The sequence below is a fragment of the Nestor notabilis genome, unplaced genomic scaffold (genome assembly GCF_000696875.1).
Source record: "Nestor notabilis isolate BGI_N333 unplaced genomic scaffold, ASM69687v1 scaffold1753, whole genome shotgun sequence".
In the NCBI taxonomy this organism is placed as follows: Eukaryota; Metazoa; Chordata; class Aves; order Psittaciformes; family Psittacidae; genus Nestor; species Nestor notabilis.
This window is the reverse complement of record NW_009923123.1, coordinates 67,431-90,838: the sequence shown is the minus strand read 5'-3', so window position 1 is coordinate 90,838 and position 23,408 is coordinate 67,431. Positions and strand designations below refer to the sequence as shown.

Genomic DNA, 23,408 nt, shown 5'->3' with positions numbered 1-23,408 from the left:
AAGGCCACATACTTATTAACATAAATGCATCTAATTATCCCCAAAGGCAGACATTCCTGGGAGGTGATGAGAAGCAAAGAGGCATGGGCAACTCCTTATCCCATCACTGTCCCCCACCCTTTTGAAGGGCTTGTATAACAACAGTGAATGTCCTGGCTGTACTGCTACCAGCACTGTCTAACCACAGAGCTGAAGCAGACCTGCTTATGCAGAGATTGCCATCTGAAAAATGGTTTGAGTTCTTCAGGAAGAGCACGTGTTCCTGCGGATCCTGCTGTCATCAACCTCGAATGGCAGGTTGTTTCTCTGCTTCCGGGTAGGGGTGTTATCCTCTGCTCCCAAGGCAGCACAGTCCCAGGCCTTCCTATTTCTCTCTTCCTTTTTTGTGAGCTGAGGAAATGAAGCATTCTCATAAAGCCTACAAAATGTATCTGAACCTAAAATCTAAAAAACCCACTGGTACCTGAAAACAGTCTTTCTACTCAAACTTTGCAATCACTCTCTATAAAACACCGCAAAACCCCCAAAATATGTCAGTAATGCACACTAAGAAGCATAGAAGAAGCCAAAAATATGACAACAGTACAGCCATCTTGTGTGCATTGGTGGACAAAGAGAAATATGAATAAGGTATTTCTTTGTGTTTCCTTTCAATTCCTTGCACATAATGGGCGGTGCAGAGACCTCACTCCCACTTGTGTGCAAGCAGGGAAGGCGGTGTGCGTTTGGTCCCCCTCTTCCCCACCATCTCTCCTTGCCACTCTCATTCCTCCATTCCATCCCTTTGGATCTTTCCCACTATGCAACCCAACCAGAAATTCCCAGGACTGTTCCCTACCAAGCAAAGATTTCCAGAAGCTCCTAGGTGCACACACGCTGTCCCAAGCCATACTGTTGTTTGTTTACCCCTCCTCCAAATCCTATTCTTCTTTCCCTGGTGGCCTCCTCGCTGGCCATGGTGTTTGCCTGGGAGAGCAGTGGGCTCGCAGAAACCTCTGGTGTCCTTGGGCCTTGCCTCAAGGTACACCCTTGTGCTCCCTGGCTCCCTTCTCAAGATAAAGGCTTGCTTGGGGCTGGGCTGGGCAGTCACAGGCATGGAACATAGGGATATTTATGTGCCTGGCAGTGGCCTGGTGAGTACCAGCAGAAAGACCTTGCTCCACACCATCAGTAGCTCCCATACCTGTTAATATGTAGAGTATGAGGGTGTCCTTGGCCGCATTGCTGCCAATGCTAAAATGATCTTGCAGCTGCCTTTAAGTGGTCTGGTGCTAATATAATACCTGATCTCACAGAGGTGGTTTATGTTCAGCTAGCTGCAAATCAAGCTTCTGTCTACCCAGTATACCTAATTCCCAGAAAAGGTATGTCTCTCTGTGCCAATTGCAGCAGTGTTTGGAGGCCAGCTATCATTCTTCATCCAGCAAGCTGCTTTCACCTCTGCTGCCAGGACCACCTAGCCATAGATGCTACCAACTAGTATATTTTTGGCACATCCCAAACCACATAGGTTCCAAGCACAATAAAATGTAACTAGGTAGGAGGTGGAAGCATTTGGATAGCATTTGGATAACCTCTTTGGATAGACTCTGCAACTGGTTTGAACTAAGGGCAGAATTTAGCCAAGGACAGTATTTAGCTTTGCTTTTTGTGGCATGAAAGATCAGGTTTTGTCACTTAAGCAACAGAAACAACAAAATATGGAAGAGTTACCAGGAACTGGGAGTAAATATTGAGCAGTCCTATTTTCTGCAATAACCTAGGTTTGGTAGAATGTTCACAAGCCCTCCCTAGCAACTGTAACACTTAAAGGCAGGCCACTTTCCACATTGGGGATGGAGCTCTGTGAGCGAGGAAACCACGTTAAGCTGTACCAGGGAGCGAGGCTGCGGCAGGGCGCTCCAGGCGCTGCATTCTGGATGTGCTATCAGGTTTCAGTACTATGATGAAAAAGCTGCAGGGGATTTGTGTGCATACCTAACACACATACCTTTGCTGTTCACATTGTTAGATCCAAGCAACAAATAGGATCTTGAGGTCAGATGTAGCTTCCAAAAGGCTATTAAATAAATGTAGCTAGACAGTCAGGTAATTGCCCTGTAACAATTGCAGTCAAATGTCTCCGAGGCTGGGCTAAATTTAGAGTCTGTCCAGGGACGTAAATAGAACAACTCCAAAATTACACCAGGATTATCAAGAGCAGAATCTCTCTCCCTTTCTCCCCCCTTCTTTCTCTCTCTTTCAGAGAGAGAGAAGCGTGTGTACAGAGACAGTATTCACATTTCTGCTGCTGTTGAGAGGCTGACAATAGGATACTGTAGACTTCCACTTTGCGATCTATTAAATGAGTTCTTACTAGACAGAAGAGAGAACTGTTTTGCTACCATCTTTTAAAATGTGTTACTGTGTCATGTGGATTTCGCAATGATGAAATTGCTAGTAATGAGTGAATGGTAAAAGCACACCAGAAATGCAATGCAATGCAATGGAGTTTTTTCCTGCTTTGCAAATAAGTGCCTACAAGTCATGCCTTTGGACATAATGAATGTAACTTCCATTTAAAAAATAACAGTACAACTGAGTTCAGTATTTAACATACCACACACCAGAATGATCCCAAAATATATCAAGCCAGGAAGTGGATTAATTACAACAACTCGCCACCAAGCCCCTGGTATATTTCAAGTACATGGAAAGTGTATTTCTATTTTGGACACTGACTTCTTTATAAAACTGTGCCAGGATGTCAGCAGGCTCTGGTCAGACTCTGATGGACAATTTTAGCAGCATCAGCGTCCTGGAGGCACTAATAATTATCAAATCTGTTCGATAGACAGACAGCTATCAGACATCTGTATATCCCAGACGTACAAAAACCATGTGGCTACCAGTGGATCTGCTCAGACAAAGAAGTTCAAGAGAAGTGCCTGAGGCCAGATCCTCAGCTGCAGAAAATCAGCCAGGCACAGTTGATTGGCCTGCCTTGCACTGTGTGCCTTTTCTTTGGAGGAAAACCCTGCCCAGCAATTACAGGGCAATGGGAGGTCATGGAGGCAATGGGCTGTATGGGAAAGGGAAGCTCCTGCAGTAGTTTCAGGCTGTGCCTGAGGATGACCACATAAGCTTGGTACAAGATGCTTTACATCTCTGGAAGAGCAGAAATGCTGTGCAAAAGAGGCTGCTTAGATCCCTTGTATCCTTACCCTAATTTGTGCAGATGAGGGGACAGATAGCTCTTCCTAACAGGATCTAAAGTTGTGTCTGTGCTCAGTGAGCTGAACAGTGCCTGGGCACAGCCTGAAGCACTGCCCTGCAGTCTGTCTGTGCAGCTGGGAGCTTTCTCTCCTTCACACAGTCTTGTCCTCTGCCACCTAACGTGATGCTCACATGTGGCTAAGGAAATAGCACAGCCCACAGGCTCTTCCCTGTAGGCAGTGTGGAAGAGACAGCACCGTACAGGAGCAGGAAAGGCGGTATGGATGCAAGCCAGGCTGTGGACCTGGACTGGATTGTTTTCTCCTGTAGGTGAAGTCTGCAGGTTTTCTAGGCAGATCATGTTCTACTGCACCTCCTGCCTTTATATAGCACCTGCTCTGACACTCTCCTCCTCTGGTTGAGGTGTGCCTTGCTAAAACGGGAAGCACAACCTCTGGAGGTTGCACTTTTAGCATGCAGCTAAACTGAAGAAATACGCCACAGGCTGCCACTGGGAAGTACCCAAGGGAGGACACTGAGACTTCTTGGCTTGAATTGATACCTTCAAGGCAGCTTGAATGGCTACCTTTGAAGAGTCATGAAGGTGCCCAAGGGTTGAGGGAAGGGCATGTTGTATTTTCACTGGTATTTTCCTTCAGTAAGTGAAGGAAAGTGCACTGAAGAAGTGCAGCTCTGGGCTGCTGGCCATTGCAGCATCACAGTGGCGAAGACGTGGGGCAGGGGGCAGAGTGGCCACCTGACACTGCTGGGACATTGCTGTGGTCCCAGGGCTGCCCAGTGGAGCAGTTTGCCCCTTGTTTTCCATCACTGCCACTTCAGGGGCCTATAGGCTTGGACCTGTTGTTGGCAAAACCTTTCATAGGTCTGGAAATGAATTTGACTGCTTGTATCTAAACCTATATTGCTGAAAATGGGCTGTGTGTGTTTTCCAGTCTCAAAATGACACAAGGACACTATCAGTGAATGAGTTAAGTATGAGGTCTTTGTGACCTTGAAGTGTGGAGGAGAATGAATGTAGAAGGCCAGAAAGAGAAATGTTGCCTGACAATAGTTATATTTTGTGCAAAATCACTGAAGTTCAGCATTCACTTTCCAAACAGTAGCAGATTTTGCAGCAGATTTTACTGCCCTATTTACTCTGTTACTTCACTGGAGGCCAGGGCAGATTTCAGGGGGATTCAGGAGATCTTGGCAGTCAGGTCTACACTGATGACAGTCCTGCAGCTCTGATAAGCTCCACGCAGCCACCCTCAGTGGTACCGCCAGGAACAGCCTCTGATGCAGGAACTGCCCCTGTTTTTTCAGTTCGTATGGCAGGAGGTGACTGAGCAAGAAGAGAGGGAAGACGTTAAAACAAAAGTTGGAACCGGATGGTAATGCGATATGGCGCTTTTCACCTCCAGGTCATCAATTCAAATCAAGCCTGTTTAGTGGTGACCAAAAATCATTTCCACATGGGCCAAGAGAAATGCATGGTGAACACAGAGGTTGCTGTATCCAAACAGACAAGACAGTCTGGAGATAAACAGTTGCACAATAGTTATTTGTCTGGAGAAGTCTGCAAGGTATAAAGCTAAGTAGCTTCTGATCCGTTTATATTCCTGAATCACGAGGGCTTGGATTCTTTGCAAATAACTTCTGATTTATTTCTGCCTACTAAAATGTAGGTTTGTTGGGTTTTTTTCCCTATGCTGTAACTAAGAATAACTGGAGCGTCCCATTTGGCTTTCTCAATAGTCTGTCTGTGAATGGAGTTATAAATAGACAGATACATATGACGTTTGCCAGACAAAAGAGCCAGCTCATGTTTCCTTAGGTGCATATCAAGCAAACCTCAATGCTGAACTGTGTACTAGAATTATTCTGAAAGGCAGGGATTGCTTCTTGGTATTCTAACAGAAAAATGCAAAGGTGATGAGCTTAAGCTGAGCAAAATGCATCAGGAAAGCTTATCAAATACATCATGGATGATAATAAAGTAACAGGGGAACCCAACAAAGCAGCAGTGACTCTAAAAAGCAGTCAGCAACAACATACCCTCCTGCTGCCAAACTGTATCAATTTTAGCTGAGTATGCCAGTTTACACTTTGCTTGTGGTATTGAACCACTGATACAAGGCCCATGAAATGGATATTTCATAAGCTGCACTACCCTAAATATTCTATGGAAATGTAACCAATACTGGTTACGTCTATCAAGAGTACTGAAGTAACAGCTACTGTGCTTTGAATTTTGATTATATCCTTGATAAACTCAATGGGGTATTCTGCTTGCAGATGAAGTTCAGCTAGCAGATGAAGAAAAATTAAAGGTTTTCCTTTCCTGTTCTAACCATTAAATTTGTATTTAACAAGATCTGTAATGATGGGAAATCTACCTCTGTGAGGAAGGTTTAATCAAAGCAACTGAAAAATAAGTAAGTTATATGAGCATAAAAGAAAACAGAATTTGACTTTTAATACATTCTTTTCATGGTTTTTATCCTCTCAGAGCATAAACCCATTGCAAATGTAGTCACTTTCAGACATTTTGTAGTGAAGGTAGCTTTCGAAAAACAAAACATTATGAAATCCTAACCCTGCTGAAGTCAGTTGTTTGACTTCCATTAGGTATATACATACCTGACTGGATGAATATATGTGCCAGGGCCTGCATTTTCAGGCTACCAAAAGAGTAATTTGAAGGAGTGTGTTTTGATTTTGCCAGTTAGTTAGAATATAAGATTTTATTGCCAGTCTACTATTAAAAGTCATTTTGTGTACTTGGAAAACTCTGATGCTTTCTGCTCTCCTCCACAAGTGGAATAGAAGTACTATTTACTTTGTCATCAGCTAAAATTATTGGTGCAGCTCCTGAGATTTTGCAGGGTTTTCCAGCAGCAGTGAGGGGAGGTCAGTTTAATAAGCTAATAAATATTTTTTGAATGACCTGACTTTGTATTTGGTATTAAAAACTCAGAGGAGTGCCAAGTAGAATAGAAAATAAAGAATAAAAGTTCCACAGATTTCGCCAAAATTCTCCACAGATTACTATTAGCTTCATTTATGAGACTGCACAGAGAACTGTGAAATCTCCTTTGAACTCTAAGGGCCAGATGGTTTTGCTGTTAGATCCTAATGACCCACAGCAGTGTGCATACACAGACACCACGGTTGCCAGTTGACTGCAAACATGTAATGGAGGCATGAGAATTCATGACCTGTGCTTCCAAAATACAAGCCAATCCTGCTTGGATAAAGGGGGCATCTCGCCCTTGCTTTTCATGGGCTAAAAAAACATTTCTGCTATGTCCTTGAAAGAAAGAGAGTTTCTACAGGAAGCTGTGAGCATACCTGGACTAGAGGAGTGAATGACAGGCACACCATCCCATGCAATCCTGCAGATGGTCATGAAGCTGAAAGTAGTTGTTGCCCAGAGGTGAGGGCTCTTTTGCAGGCTGCATTGTATCATGGTACTGGAGGAGATAGGGAAAGGCTGGACTCAAACCAATTAAAGCTGTAGGGCAGAACAGTAGTTCCTCTGCTGTCATATGGAACTGCTTGGAAGACATGATTTATTTTGGATTATATTGATTTCAACTGGTATAATATGAAGTTCCTGATTTTTCAAGGCTGTGTAGACAAAAAGACTAAATATGGTTTTACTCATCTTTTAATTTAGAACTACAAGTGTTTGGGTGACCTATGAAATTATTTTAATGATTTCTGCACAACACTGAGCTGTCAGCACTATAAATGTCATCCTAACTGGGTATTAATTTCCATCATGGTCATTTAGTCTCACCAGTAGAGCTACGTCCATGCGAATGTCTTGTCTGTGTCAAACTGAGGGAATAAAAGAGAATCACTGTTGCCAAGAAGCATCAGTCAAACATCTTCATAATACTCAGTTTGAAGAGGAAGACACAAACACAAAATCTAGGAGCGCTGTGAGTGTGCCTCTTGCCCTTGGAGCTTCAGGCACAGCAGTCAGGGAATGATTTGCATTCAAACCAGAGCTTTTATCTCTGATCATTAAAAATGTGCTCCAGCATTGCTCATACTAGTTGACATAGACTTACCCTTTTTCCTTATTTTTATAACACTATGAAAAGTCACAGGGTAAGAAGTACTCCAGTGTATGAGAAGTGTGACAAAATGAATTTGAGACAACTTTGGAACACTGGTACAAGATGAATATAGACTCATCATATGAAGCTGCCCTTTTGTTCCTCTATAAAAGGCAAAGAAATTGTTTGACCAGTAACTGTGTAGGCTATAAGGATGCATCTAAAATATTGACAAAGAGTAAAGTAACAGAATTTGAAAATAAAATAAAATGAGGTATGTGGTGACAGAGGAGGAGTGGAAGAAGTTTCTAGTAGAATATAAACAGTTGGGCTTTGACCATCCAAAAATTACAGCAAAGATAAAACCACCAAAACCTTTGTGTACTTCCTTTATTAGGAGGTTTATTTTTTTATCTGCTCAAAATTAGGAATCTTATCCTGAAGTTTTAAATCATTACCTTTTGCCTTAGCTCACATGTGCCTAATAGTTTAAACATGGCAAAAGGAACCTTGCTGTATTTTAGATTTTTTCTTGCATTGGTAGACATTTAAATGACATGATCACAGGGTTTTTCCAACACTGTCACTTGTTCTTTCTGTCTCATACAGGTTTAAGAAAGTGACTTAAGGTTAACTTGTACGTGGATATAATGTAAAAAAACCTGAATTTTTCTTTCAAGTGTGTGGTATTTCAGCAGATGCACATTCAGTTTACAACAGTTGTTTCTTAAACAGGGTAAAAATAAAATGTGAAAGTCCTGTGTTGCACAAAGCTCCCCTGACATATGATCACTGACATAAGTGAGGGAGCCTCTGACAGAGCAGAGGAAGGTCTGCCATCTTACTCTGCCGACTCCTGAAGAGTTCAGGACTCACGTCTTGTGTACAGCTTTATTTTGCTCCAAAGCACCTCTTTTAAGTCTCTTGTCCTTGGCTTTTTTATGGTTCCAGTCTTTTCCATGACCAAGACAGATTCTCTTTCTTTCCAGCAGTTGCAACACTCTTTTGAATCAGAGGTGTCTCCTTTGAAGCCCTGAAATGATCTCTTAACTCAGTGAACGCAAAGCTTAGCGTTTATATTTACACTGTGTCAAAAAGTTTCCAAAGGCATCACATCCACAACAGTTAAATAAATGAAAGGGGGCGCTTGGGAAATTTCTCATGGTCCCTATACACTTCAGGCCTTCTGGTCTGGGGTGACCTAGGTGAGCTAACACTGCAGTCCTCGCAGGACTGGACCTGGCTGGATTTGTCCAGCCTGCGTTTATCGAGAGAGCTCTCCCGGCCTGCAGCAGGAAACGCAGTATGTCCCTGATTGGGTCCACCAGCCACAAGCTGGAGCCCTCAGCGTGACACGGGTGGGCACAGCTCCCGGCGTGTCTGTGGGGTGTGCCGTTCATACCAGCTGAGGGGCTGAGCCCTGCTTTCCAGCTTTCATAGCCGTGCTGCTTCCATTTAAGGAAGAAAGCATAACACACACTGAACTCCAGATCCCAAATCCAGTGGAAAACTATCCGGCAGTCAGCAAGCACTGCCAGGGAGCGCTCGACATGAAGCACTACGATAGCAAAGGTCTCAAATGACTAGGATTCTTGAAAGCCTTGGTCAGTATCAGAGACAGTTTCCAACTGGGCAAAGTACAATATTTTCCCTCTGCTTTTTATGAATGGCTGGATAGGATTGTGCTGGAGTCAGAGTCCCCTGCGAAAGCCATTCATAAAAATAACAACAAACCAAAACAAACGCACACACAAAACTTTCTAGGTCCAGTCCAGAGCCACTGGGTGCCAGAGGCTGGGAAAACATGCTGGCAACTCGAGCCCCAGCTATCACTGAAAGTATTCAAGGGGCTTTTTGGTGGTCTGAAAAGTATGAAGTGCTGTGTAGAAGGGCAGCTGGTAGAATTACTGTGACACATACTAGGCAGAAAGCCAGAGCTGGCCTTGTTTCAGACATTGTCTTTCCTCTCATTGAAGTGTCAGGACCTAATTCATGGAAAATTTGGTGAGTTGGCAGCTCTTTCAGAAGATTTCATTGAGCTACAGTGTGTGAGAGTCACATGAATGCAGAGTGCACAGCCAAAAATATATGGGGATTTCTGAGCAGGAAAAAAACAGTCAGCCTCTAAGAATGTGTGTGGATTTCATGTGGCTTGAGAGTAAACACGTGTACAGGTGTAATCAGCAGGCAAAAAAAGAAAATAAAGCAGAAAAGCACCAGTGGCAGATTACTGAAGAGCTCAATGAGTTCAGTAATTACAAAGGATTTCTTTGAAACAAATCATTCCTTTGTCCAAGGGCAGCAAATGTCCATTAATGAGTTCAGGGCTTGCAGTCCACCTGGAGAAGGCATCAGTAAAGTGTGTGCCTTGGTAATAGCTTCTCCATTGCAAGGGAATTTAATGGAAAAGAAAAGGGTCCACCCTGAAGTTTAAAGACTGACCCAGTCATCACATAGGGTTTTTTTTTTCTCATATTTATTTGAGAGCAGAACTTGGAGCCTGGGGCACAGACACGAAAATATAACAGCCATAGGATTCCACTGAATTAGAAAAAGACTAAAAATAAACAAAGCATCTCTTGTTAAAATGGGACACTTGTGTTGGGCAGTCTGAATTGAATCAGTTACATTTAATTTACATTTTCATTGATCCTTCCCACTGAAATATTGCTCTGAAAGGCCAGTTACACTAAACTGCTTATTTAGAAATATTCCAGTTATTTCCTACTACACTGTCATGAAAATTGGGTTTTTGGCCATGCAGAGGGACAGCATGTTGGCTTCTGCCCAAGCGAGGCACTAAAATCATGGCTAGGATTAGGACCAGGCAGGAAGGAAGGGCAGGAAGAAAATCATTGAGTGCAATTCATATACTTTGAAAACAGAAAGTCAGGGGGAGGGGAGGGAGGCTGCAGCTTTGCCCCACTGAAGTAAGAAAAGCCCTTTTGTGCTCGTGGTGTCAGGATTTCATCCTTTATCTGTGGTCTTATTGTTCAATGCTGCTCCTAGCACCCACAAGGGTTGTCACATCATCTGGGTGGTGCTGGTGTATTTTAAATGCGCCTGTATTGGTTCTTTATGTGGTGCTCCTCTTCCTTCCCCAGGGTGGGGCTGAAGCACACTAGTACCTTGGTGGGTCTTCTGACTCATGTGGGGACAACGTTTCCCATTACCAGGTGCGAGCAGCCAGAAGGGAGACTTGCTGAGGAGCCCTTGGCTGTACCACCAGGTCCTGCATAGGCAGGTGGACATGGCCTCCAGCTCTCCCTGCTCACACAGTCAACCTGCCTGATGATGGGCATACCCAAAAACACGTCAACAGGCTCATGAGGGTCAGCGCAACATCACCTTTGTGCACCTAGAGATCTCAAACCAGAACTTCTGAGGGCTGAGGCCACTGCCTGCCCCAGCCTCCTGGCTTTGGCAGGGATGGCTTTTATCAGGTGGGAAGCCCTGGCTCGCAAATCGGGTTACGTGTACCTCATCTCTCTGCCCAAGCTGTGCTCCTGTTTGTGGCCAAGGGAAAGGCTTCACCACAGTGGGACACTCCACTCATAACTGAAAGTGTGGTAAGAGAGTGAAGTGGAGACAACAAACCCTAGTTACAAAATCAGGCCACTCTCAGTCTGATAAGTAGTGCAGCGAAGTAACTCTAGCAGTACCATAGAAGAGCTGAAAGATGCTAAATTAGATTTCACCTTGGTTTTAATTATACAAACTTAACATACTGCTCTGCATCAACAGTAATCTGAACTACTTCAGAGCAATGTCACAGATAGGTGTAGGAGAGGCTGGGTGTGAGAGCTGGGTATGTTCATCACTCCATAATTGAATGTGGGCTTTGCTTGTGTTTTATTTCTATTGCTGAAAACATTTTTCCCACCATCTGTGAAATCACGGTTAAGTGACCTCAATGAGTTTCTCACCGTGCTTTTGTTTACTTTTCAGCCTCAACAAGTGGTTCAGAAGAAGCCTGCTCAGGTAAGAAAAGCTAATTTGAATTCTTTAGACTAATCTAAATGAAATAATTCTTCCGTATTTAAACAGGTCTCCTTTACTGTAAAGAATGAAGGGAAATACATCAATCGTTAGAGCTGGGGGACAGCTGTTGGCTCAGTAGGCACAACCACCAGAACAGTTTATGCAGTGGCCCTTGGGAAGGAGAGGAGGAAGCAGCAGAGAGTGCTTGTTTCGTGCTCTTTCTGCAGAGGCCATCTTGCCATGATAATGCAGGCACATGCACACGCAGCATGTGATAGGTATGTCTGTGTGTCCTGAACATGGGTTAACTGGGGACTGCTTCCAGCAAGGAGGAGACATAGGTATAAAAACCTTCTCCCCACTGGTCTGAAGGAGCCTCTAAATCCACACAATAAAATTGGCTGAACTTGGTAACTAGACTGGATCCATCATAAAGACTAACACATTTGAACTTTTTCTGTTGGATTGTATTATTCCTCTTTAACACCTTTGGACAAAGTGCAAGCCACAAGGCATTATGAAACTGGTCAAACACTGCATTTATGGTTGCCTCCATTTTCTTTCCCCAGCCTGCCCTGTGTTAAAAAAACCCAAAAATCTAACTATGCCACTTCATTATATATATACCAGCAGAGGAAAGACTGTGGGCATGGGAGCAGGTCCATCACTGCTTGGCAGAGTCCGTGGGCTGTGCTGCTGTACCTCCATGCTCAGTCAAGAGCATAAAGGGTCCATTGCTGTTCTGGAAGGAGGTCTGCTTTCAGAAGAGAATAATACTTCTGGTTTTCTGACTTATGGTTTCAATACATTATTGTACAATGTACATTATTGTGTAATAATAACTGTAATCTGAATTAGGAGCTGTTACATAAGAAACAGAAAACATCCTAGCTGTGAGTTGAAGGGGTGAAATGATATAGCTCTCCAAAGCATGTGCAGGAATCAGGTTTCTACAAAAGAAATCAATACAGTCACAGCAATGGTGAATCCATGGCACTGGCAGTAATATTAATGTCTCCAAATGGCAGAGATAACATACAGGATAAATGTAGTAGTATTTTCAAGTGAGGTAGGTTTTGCAAGGAGAGGTAATGTCTTGCATTAGGCCAGCTTATGCAAGAAACACATCAGTCCCCAAGGACTTACCGTCTATAACCTTCTGACTACACCACACAATTCAAAACACACCAAGTTGTTCTAATAAAAGGTATTTCCTCTCCCTGGCCTCATTTACATCCTTCAACTGTTACAACCGCTATCGGGATATTCCTACTACAACATGGTAGTAAATCTGCCAGTGGGCACAAGGCCAGTCATCTCTTCTGTGGCACCTGAGAGACAGGGAGGCTTAAACCGTGCTGTGCAAAGGAGGCCAAATCTGGGAGGCAAAGACTCCTGGGAGACGGTTCATGTTGCAGTTTCCTCTGGTACGTAGCAGAGCTCATCCCCGCTGGGGTCAGCAGGATGAAGGGGTCTAGAGCTAGTTGCTCTGCCTGCAGCCTAGCCTGGCACAAGCCATTGCTGCCAGTGGCATGTGTGCTGGTCTGAGGTCTTCAATCTGTACAGGCACTTACCCCTGTATGTGTTTTGTTTGACCAGAGATCAAGTGCTAGCGCTAGTGCAAGAGAGGAAGAAATGTCTGGGACTGAGGCTGGGCTGGGGCATGGGAGGACAAAGAGGGGACCTGGGACTCCCTCTTTTGGTAGCAGAATGAAGTAATGACAGATTTAATTGATGGTGAAATGATGTAGGCGTTTAAACTAAAGCACCAGGATTCCCTGTGTGGATTCTCCTGTCCCTACTTTCCTAAAGCAGTGATTCCAGTGGGGATACCGTAGGGTGTTTTAGCCAGACGGACGCGGCCGCTGCTGCACAAAGCCTCGACAGCATCTCTGTGGTCACGGAAAGAGAGAGATAAGGAGGCCCTTTGGCATTCCCATTAGTAATGGAAATGTTTGTATAGAAAATGAGGAGGAACAGAAGAATTCATGAAAGTAGAGAGAGGGCTTTTTAGAAATCTCCAGTCATCACAACACAACTAGTGAAACTGCACTCTTTAAATTGTTTGTGTGCCATGTCTTCACTCAGAGAACATTGCCTTGTTTTTTAATCCTTGGCCTCAGGGATGTTCATCGAAATCACTGACTTGTCTTTAACCCTTTCTGGTTTTAACAGGCCACTCTCCCACTCTTACGTTAGCACAACATTGAGGTTTTCCTGGGTGTGGGTACATGGAAAAAAATTATCACTGTGAGCAAGCACTCATGACAGTGTCTTCCTGAGGTTGAAAGGAGGAGGTAAAGCAGTGTAATTCCTGGGACGATCAGGTACTTCATGCTGATGGGTTTCACTTAAGTCCAGTTGCCTTTCTCTGATTTCTTTTTACACTACTGAATTTCCCTTTAAAGGAGGGAGATTCATACTCAGAATTAACAACAAGAACATGAGCTCATGCAGGCTTCCTAATCTGAGCTGTCTAAGGAAATAGTGATAAATTATATAAACATGGGGACTACATGGAAGTTCATGGAGGATAATGTAAATCTTACACTGCATGCAGAGGAATCTCTTCCTTTTCCATCTGTTTCCTTCAAAATATCCTCCCAGATGGCTTTACCATGTGGCAGTCTGGACTAAGTTAGAAATGTATCCTTTCTTCATCAGTGGGGACCGTAAGAGGTTACACTTGAGAACTGCTGTGTGATAGTGAGCGTGTTATCCCAGCCTGCTGTGGTAGAAGTGGCAGAAACTCTTGGTCAGGCTTCATCCCCAAGCGCTTTCCTGTACTTTGAATTTTTGATGTTTTCTCAAAGATTTCAGTGAGCATTAGTTTACATCACCATTACTCTTACTGTTGCTGCTTGAGAGGTGGGCCTGTGCAAACCTCATGAAGTTCAACAAAGCCAAGTACAAGGTACTGCACCTGGGTCAGGGCAATCCCAAGCACAAATATAGGCTGGGAAGAGAATGGATTGAGAGGAGCCCTGAGGAGGAGGACTTGGGAGTGTTGGTTGGTGAGAAGCTCAACATGCGCTCGCAGCCCAGAAGGCAACTGTATGCTGGGCTGCATCAAAAGGAGCATGACCAGCAGGTCAAGGGAGGTCTCTTGTGAGACCTCAGCTGCAGTCCTGCGTTCATATCTGGAGCCTCCAATACAAGAGGGACATGGAGGTAGTCCAGAGGAGGGCCATGAAGATGATCAGAGGGCTGTAGCACCTCTCCTACAGAGACAGGCTGAGAGAGGTGGGGGTCTTGAGCCTGGAGAAGAGATGGCTGCAGGGGGACCTTAGAGCAGCTTCCAGTACCTAAAGGGAGGCCACAAGAAAGCTGGAGAGGGACTTTCTGTGAGGGCATGTAGTGACAGGACAATGGGGAATGGCTTTAAACTGACAGAGGGGGGAGTTAAGTTAGATATAAGGAAGAAGTTCTTGACTAGGAGGGTGTTGAAGCGCTGGCACAGGTTGCCCAGAGAAGCTGTGGCTGGCCCAACCCTGGGAGGCGTACTTCAAGGCCGGGTTGGATGGGGCTTGGAGCAACCTGGTCTAGTGGAAGGTGTCCCTGCCTGTGTCAGGTAGGTTGGAACTAGACGATCTTTAAGGTCCCTTCCAACTGAAACCATTCTGTGGTTCTGTGATTCTAGTGCCTGTGCCTCTCGGGTTTGTGTCATTTTTAAAAATAAGCAGCAAGACGAGATAAAATTCTCTTTTTATGAGTAACAGCTCTGTTCCCATCACAGTTTCCCAGATTTTAAGCATAGTGCAGGACTCCATCATGCTCTAAATCTCTTTATGGATATCTGCTGTCCAGTTTAGGGCCATACAGATGCTTGTATAAACCTTTGCAATGCCTTCAAACATCCCCAGAGTGCTGAAGATTTACCATCACACAGACAGTAAAGGCAGCAGTAAAATACACTGGAAATCTACACGCCCATATCATTAATACAGACCTTTAAATACTGTGGTCTGTACACATCTTTGTGATGATCACTGACTCATACTCTCACACTTCCTTGGGAAAATGAGGAAAAGATAGCCAGCCTAACTGCGTGACATTGGTAAGTTTAGCACTTTCACGTAAATATGTGCCTAAACCTCAAAAACAAGGCTCCTTTGAAATCTGCTCTGTCTCCAAAGAATGACAGCCAGATCTTACAACCATGATGCAGGAATAATCTTACCGAGGTGTGTAAATAAGCAGTCCAAATAGAAAATTTCTCCGTTTTCCTAATTTTTAAGCAGTTTGTAGCAGCTGTAGACTCAGCCATATGGGGGAGTTACACTCTTAAGTAATACAAAGGAAATAGATATATTTAGGAAAACATCATGAAAGCTATCAGAGTTTTCTGGAAACAGGACATGTTTTATTTTTATCATTCTGGAGGGAAGAAATACTGTGAGTGTAGAACAGCCCTTTGAAAATCTTCTTATAATCTCTTTGGGAGGTCTATGCAGAACTCAAATCCTTTGTATCTGAGTCTGGAAGACAGCATACCAGTTGAAAGACAGTCAGAAAAGTACACATAAAGTGTATATAGAAAGGTGTACACAAAAAAGTGTACAGAAAAAGTACACCAAAGTGAACAAAGTGTACTTTGGTGTCTAATGCCAAATACATTAGATGCTTTTAAAACAATGTCCAGAAAGATCAAATCCAAACAAGAATAAAAGCTGAAAAGAAAAGTGTAATTTTGTATAGGAAAGAAAATACAGATTTACTGTATTTTTTTTTTTCATGTTACTCATTTCTAAGTCTTGGTATCAATAAAGTTACGCATGTTAATTAGTCCTAATAAATATATATATATATGTACACACACATATATATACACTCACAACCACAAGTTATATATGTTCCCCAGCTGCATCCATCACGTATGCCTACTCAATGTAGAACACAGTAAGGCTCTGCAGCCCAGGAGCTACATCTGTGATTCACACATTCATATGCAGCCCAAAAGCAGCAGAGAGTGAGCAGAGCTGAGCCTGGGACCCATTGTGGTTGTGTGGCAAGTCTGACGCACTGGGACATGCAGCAGGCCCATGGTGCACGTGCTGCATCACTTTTCTGTGCTGTGAAGTAAATCTTCACTTCCACAAACTTCAGACATTCTGTGGATTACTTTTTTTTTTTGCCCTTCTGAGAAATCTCAGACAGAAATGTGGTAGAAATACTCCGGAGATCCACTTCAGTAGGTTGAAAAGAAGCTTCCAGTCTCACAGGCATGATGGCAAATCCTTTGCACTCAAGTAGGTGCACATACACATCAGAGAGAGCATATGCCACTGTCCAAGCCTGTCCTTGCAGCCTTACTCAACTGAGCCTTGGCTGTAGAAACATTGCAAACTGCTCTGGAGGTTGATGTGGTGCCTCAAATTGTTGTTTGTCCCATTGCATCCTGCAAGGTGTGTTGTGTGTCGTGTACTTTTTCTGGTTTTCCTGATACAGCGAGTCAAAAAGTTGTCAGATCCCAGAGGTAAAACTTTAGTTTTCAATGATATGTGGAATTTTATGCTGCAGTGTAGGGTAAGTGCATGCGTGTTATATACACCACTCCAGAGCATCCTCTGAAAGTCTCAGTTACCATTCTTTTATTATTGTTTTTTTTTAAAGCAAATACTGAATGTTTTCCCAAAGGCAGTGGTGGGGGACATCTTATATGCACTTGAGACTCTTGGTACCCTATGAACACATGCTGAGCAAGTGTTTATCACAGCTCCATCAGCAGACTCTCTGTACCTCCCTTCCCATGTGCATCATAGTCCCACTGGAGCTGCTCAAAGGTTTCACACTGGGGCTGAGCCCTGGACCTGTTGTGGGCCCTCCAGCTCAGTGCCCTGCTTCCCACCACCACCACGTGGGGCGGGACAGTGCTTGTTGGAACTGGTCAGAGGTTTTGCATAAATAGCTTCATGTTTTTGTTGACCCTTTTCCCCATAGGTGTCCTTGGAATTTTTGTTTTTCCAAAGCTTCACAATATTATGATCACTTGGAACTGAGTTTTTTAAATCAAAATAGGGTTTGATTCGGGGCCTTTGAACACTTTGACTTTGCAAAATCCTTCCAGATTTTGCCTTTGAGTGTTCTGGAAACATTTTTCTGATTTTAAAATATCACTTTAACAAATGGATAATAATGTCATGGGAACTCTTATGAAAAATGGCTCCAATTTGAAAATTATGTTTCATTGTTACCAGTTCCTGCTGTTTATATTCGAAGCAACCTGTAAGGATTGGTTGGTGTAAAATGAAAGAGACAAAATTAGAATACCAACTGTGTGGACTACAGACAGAATTATTAAGAAATTAGGTGGATGCCTGAAGTACAGGAATGGACCTACCATTGCTCTGGGAGAGGTTTGCATTTGATTCAAGGAAATCAGAAAAGTCTCAGGCTTTCTTTATGGATGCAATAAATAGAGACTTGTGGAGGGTGCTGAGCTTTATGCCCTTACCATTTTTCTCCTTCTAGCACAAAATGGTGGCAACTGCATGATATGGTTTCCAAAGGAAGACATAGTCAGTCTTCTTTTATGATTGGTTTATTGTGACAGGGAGACTGAAAAGTTTGTCTGATGACTGGAAAAAAACCAAAACAAAACCAAAAACAACAAACAGCACAGTTTTTGAAATAAAACCCAAAAAAATCTGTTCTATGAACAGATGAAGCACTAACCTGTTCTAAAGAATGAGGACTAGAAGAGGAAGCCAGGTATTACTGGCAGCAAATTGTGTGATACCTTACTCACACCTTACTGTGTGTTAACTTCTGAATATACTCTGAATAACATAATTCAATGAGGCTACACCTAAATACCCAAATCAGTGTAAGATTCAGGTTTCCAAGGCGTTAAGTATTTGTGGTTGTCATTTATTACATAGCTATGGTAGAGGAATATTGTTGAGATGGCTGCTTCTAGAAATTTGGCTGTAGATAGATTAAACAAGTAAGTCGAGATATTATGTGACCAGAAGGAAGGAAAGAAAAGGAAAGAAAAAAATACCTTCAGAACAGGAATATATGTGGATATTCTTTTAAAGAATTACTTTTAAAGAGTCAGAATTCAGAAATACCTGCAGTGATGTGAAGACGGGGGTCTCTGCTCTGTGAGGCAGGTTTGTTTACATTTTTGTAGTTTCTGTTACGATAGTGGTAGGTTCACACTGCTCTCAGTGTTGGGGTGGCAAAGACTGCCAGCAAGTCCAGTTTCACACAGTGAACATTGGAGCCTCACGGCCATTACCACAAACCAATTTTAGATCACTTCTATAAAAATTGGTTTTGCTCACAGCTCATGTGAGTACCTATCAGTAATGACAATCTAGAAACAGCTCACCCAGCATTTCCACCATTTCATGGAGAGCACAAAGGGAACAGGCAGATGGTTTTTACAAAGGTAGTTTAAGCATTTAAGTGTGCATCATAACCACTGCTTCAGTAGATACTCAAATAACCTCTGTAATCCAGCCCTCAATATTTGTGATTTACCAGCAGATGCACAGGTAGCCCTGTTTCCCTGCAGGCAGAAGTTGGATGTTTAATGGAGAAAGTCACTAAATACCCAGATCCCTACCTGCCTAGTTCCTCCTTAAGTCAGCAGGTGCATTAGCTTTACTGCAGGAGCAAGAAGCACTTGCCAAGCAGCTGACCCACAGGCTCCTGTCTCAAGTTATTTGGGACTTGGAAACCCTTTATAGCCTTCGCTGAGATCCAGTATTTGGGTGGCCTACAAGGCAGGCTGAGGTGCCTGTCCCTGTTGTCCCCATATGCTGCCTAAGGAGCAGAGGTGCCCCAGTCAGCACTGTGCCAGGTAAGCCTCTTGCTTCCTTAGAAGACATTAGCACTGAGCACTGCAGTGTGCAAGTCCCATTTTAGGCAAGTCTCCCAGTGCCGTGATTCCCTTTCTGCTAAAACTGAGGTGCTGATGCTCGCTTCTTGAGTAAGGGAGTTACAAGAGTGCACACAGTCACAATTTGTTGTGACTAGAAAGGAATCGGATTTAGCAAGATATTTGTGCTTCATGGCTTGTCAGGGACTGTCTGGAAGGTTCAGAGTCTTGCCTGCTGCAATGTGCTGCTTGGAGATGTCATGTCCTTGTCAACCAGTTTCTGAGTCAGTCGAAGAGCAGGAGTGCCACGGCATAGCCCAATACAGGAGGAGCCTTCAGCTCTGAACAAGAGCAAGAAAAGGTTGTTATAACTGTTTAAATATGTAGCATTTAATTCCCTTGAGACAAACCCTCGAGCAGGGGGCAGCTTTCTGAATGCAGCGCCTGTCACACATTTGACCATTCAATACAGACATGCTCTCAGGCTGCTCATCTTTCCCTTTGTGCTGGGCAAGACCTGTCCCTAAAAGCACACATAAACATTCATGGACTACAGCTGTTGAACCTCTCCATACATAGCACTTGGAGCAGGCACTGCAGTTAATGGCAGAAACGGGAGGCCAGAGGGGTAAGCTAGAACATTTCCCTAAGTCAGCAATGCTCTCTCCACCCTCTCCCTATCTCTTCCCTCTCCCCTCCGTGCCAGGGAGAGAAGCCCAAGACGAGCATGCAGTGGCTGAGGACAGGGTGGATTTGTGTTTGACCCCATGGCTGTGGCCACGGAAGCTGTTGAGAGAGGTACTCCATCCAGTTCAGAACTTGGCTCTGATTTGACACAAACTGAAATCTCACTAATGATAGCCAGAAGAGAAGGGGCTGTGACATGTGCTTGGGAAACACCATTGAAGAAGATGGCTGGCCAGGGAACAGTGTTTAAAAAAATGTCAGTCAAGAGTAAATTAAACAGTGCTACTTTTGCATACATATGGTACATATTTGGGCCAAGATGTCCAAGAGTAGCAAGAGTCTGTGCTGGTAGTATTTGAGTATCTGACTTCACAGACATTCAGGATTCTAGGCAGTACTTGGCTACCCTCTGAGAAACTGGATTATTTTAAGATGTTTCCAGAACAATATCCAGAAAGCTGAAACTACCAGAATGATCAGCCTCTGGACTTACAGCAATAAAAATAATCAAAATGCTAGTCAGCAAAGATGAGGTGTGTCAGAAAGCTGTGCTCTTTGCTCAGAGCTTGGTTCCTGAGCTTCTCATAAAGGCTCTGCATCTGCCACAGTTAGCATCGTTGCTCCTCCACACGCAGCTCAAGTCACTGGAAGACGCCCTATTTCCTGACATAACTATTATTAACAGATACTCCAAGGCTACAACCCAGCTCATCTGCCAGTTCTAGAAATTGCTACATCTTTGCCATGCCAGTTCAGGACGGTGTAAATTCTGTTGCAAATTATATGTTAAAAATGAGGTATGCTGCAATGGAGGTAAACACAATGAAAATCAAAGTTAAGACCAATGAAAATACATTTTTTATCTGTTAAATAATTTGTTGGGACAGTCAGTTACATTATTTGCATACCAGCACTGTTAAAAAAGATTTGGCTAGGGAAAAAAGCAGTATGCTCAGCTCTTATTAACTGATTTACATCTTTAAACATGTTCTGGACGGAAGCAATAAGAAGGCAATATCATATTTTATTCTGGGTTTTGCATGACATATGGGGAATTTTATAAGGTCCCCTTGTTGCTCAAAATAGCAGTCTTCGAATAGAAGTTAAAGAAGCATTTTACAGCTACTCTGTCAGTCACAGTGGGGCATTTGTGGAATTCGGTGAATTTGGTTCCTTGAAATCAGTGCTGCCACGATACTCTGGGGTGACATCTCACCGCCCTGGGCAGCCCATCAGCTTGTGACAAACATTAAGGCTGGGATGGATAGGCCAGATCTACGAGTATGCCTCCTCCCTTGCGGGTCAGAGAGGACCACCCAGACAAAGGATTCATAAAAATCAGTGCTAAATAAAATTATGTTAGACACTCTAAACCCATTTTTCCTGGTTGAGCTTCCATCCCGTATCACTTCCATTGGTGCTGTTACTGTGCTGTCCCTCAGTGCTGTCATTGTATGAGGAAACCCAGATGGCAAGCGCTGGTTGTGACAGACAGACTACTGTCTTGGGGGCCATTCAGAGCTCATAGTCATTGAATGCTCATTGGGTATTGTGAGCATGGTGCTGCTGTGTTTTATAGACAAAGTAAGAAGTTTGGGAGTATCACAGCCTCTTAGTAGACTATGCAGTGAGAATTACGCTCCTAGATACTTCATGTTGAAGGCTATAGGAGTATGTAGGTGATTTTCTGCCAAGCAGTGCATGAAGGACCTAAACCTGTGGACAGCCTAACATTTGTGAGCTTCTTAAGTTCATCCTTACAGGACCTAAATGAATAAATGTGCTTTTCTCATTCTGAGGAAAGAAAAAAAGCCATTCAAAATGACTGCCTGGCCGTTGGGCATTGTAACACTCACATCGCCATAGCAAACTGTCTTGTGGATCTTGTTTCACTGGGATCCCAGTGCCACAGATGGTAAATTCTTTATGAAGTCTGCTCCAGCAGATGGTGAGCACCACCATGATGTTGTTCTGCTGCTGATCCCATTGTAAGGCAATCCTGGAAATGCCAGAAGGTTTTCAGAAAATGTTGGCCAAAATCTCTCTTTAGAAATCACTGTTGCTTGTATTAAAAAGGGATATAATATCGCTAATATATTTCTTGCTTTGCCTCTGCTCTGTCAATATAGTCAAATGCTTGGGGCTGATGTCTGATACCAGGTTTGGAGAGTTATTTGCCACACAACATCATGGGAAAATAGAAGGAAAGAAATAAAAAAATGAATCACCCACATTCTGCCTGAATTCAGATCTCAGATTTCCCACATCCTGGTATTTAATTTCTCACAGAGTTACCAATGGTTGATCTCACGGCAGGATTAGTGGGAAGAAAAATGAGAGCTCCATTGAAACCAGACTTGAGTCTGGAAGGAAGGGACATGTGAGCTCTAGGACCTGGGAGATTTCAGATTCAAGGCAGTGAATGGCTTTTACCCCCTCCCCTTCCATGATTCTCATGCTTATTTTGAGGTAAAATCTGGAAACTGAAATCAGAGCAGCAAAGAGACAGTTACAGTATGGTAGGCAGCTCACCCATTGCTTTAATAGTCTCCTGAGAACTATGTTATACAGTGAAACATTAACTGTAATTTATATTAGTATTTTTTTATGTTTAGGAAGAGGAGAATAGATTAACACTGAGGTGTAAATTGCAGTAAGTGTCTCAGTCCTAAAAGAAAACACGTTTTGAACACACGTTTCCCTCAGGATGCCTTTTCTGATTTGATTGGAGAATATAGATATGTTCAAATGGAAAAGAAACTCCCATAAAAGGTTCTATAATCAAAAGGAAATAATCACTATCGATTAAGTTGGACAGCCCTATTCATTTTCAATCAGACTGTCTTTGCTTAGAGAAAGAAAAAGCTTTGCCCTGTGGGAGGACAGATCGCGGTGCGTATGAAGCTTGAGAAGTTGGGTTGCTGCTCTGTGCTGAAGAGGACCATACTATATCGCCCTTTCTACCGGGTTGTGTGGAGATATTCAAGAAATTGAAAAAAATCTTTAAATGCATAACTCTAAATCCTTTAGGAGTTGAACATACTAAGATGACAAGAAGAGTATGTCATTAAACCGTAACTACCCTTTTTGGATTACCTGGTATTTGTAGATTCATTGTCAAGATGGCTTAAATTAGGGATATATTTTTAGCCTGCAGCATTACATAATAAAATAGCAGCAGAATTCTTTGCAGTAAAAAAAAAGGGGATGGGGGGGCAGTTTATTAAAACCAACACAAACTTCTCTGATTTTGCGCTTTTGCCTGCACAAAGAGGTGCTCCATGGTTACACAATCAGTAAAGTCTGCAAGGAAAGCATTTCCATTACCCCGGTTTGCTCAGGAGTCGTCGCCCTGCCTTGCGCTGCAGACCTGCTGTTTAGTCTGAAACTGAAAATTAAACCCAGAACTTCAGCTCTCAAAGTTAAATACTCTGCTTTACTTGCCAGCACACAGCCTCACCAGTGTCTGTGTGGTAAGATCTCTGATTAAACTCTTCAGACGTTTTTAAAAGTGTTTTACAAGTCTGTTAAGCTTTACTGTTTTTGTTTTGTTTTGGGGTTTCAGGTTTGGTTTGGTTTGGTTTGGTTTTTTTAAGAAAAAAAAAAAAAAAGTCATTTAGCTGAATTATACCACAAAGTTTCACATG

At 43.2% G+C, this 23,408-nt stretch overlaps 1 long non-coding RNA gene across 1 annotated transcript in view; it reads left to right on the top strand.

The window, feature by feature from the left end:
* Positions 1 to 23,408, top strand: part of LOC104403724 — a 113,497-nt gene that overhangs the window by 80,639 nt on the left and 9,450 nt on the right. The window contains exon 3 of the long non-coding RNA XR_719899.1: positions 11,214 to 11,246. This is a non-coding gene — a long non-coding RNA (uncharacterized LOC104403724). The remainder of the gene's footprint in view (positions 1 to 11,213; positions 11,247 to 23,408) is intronic.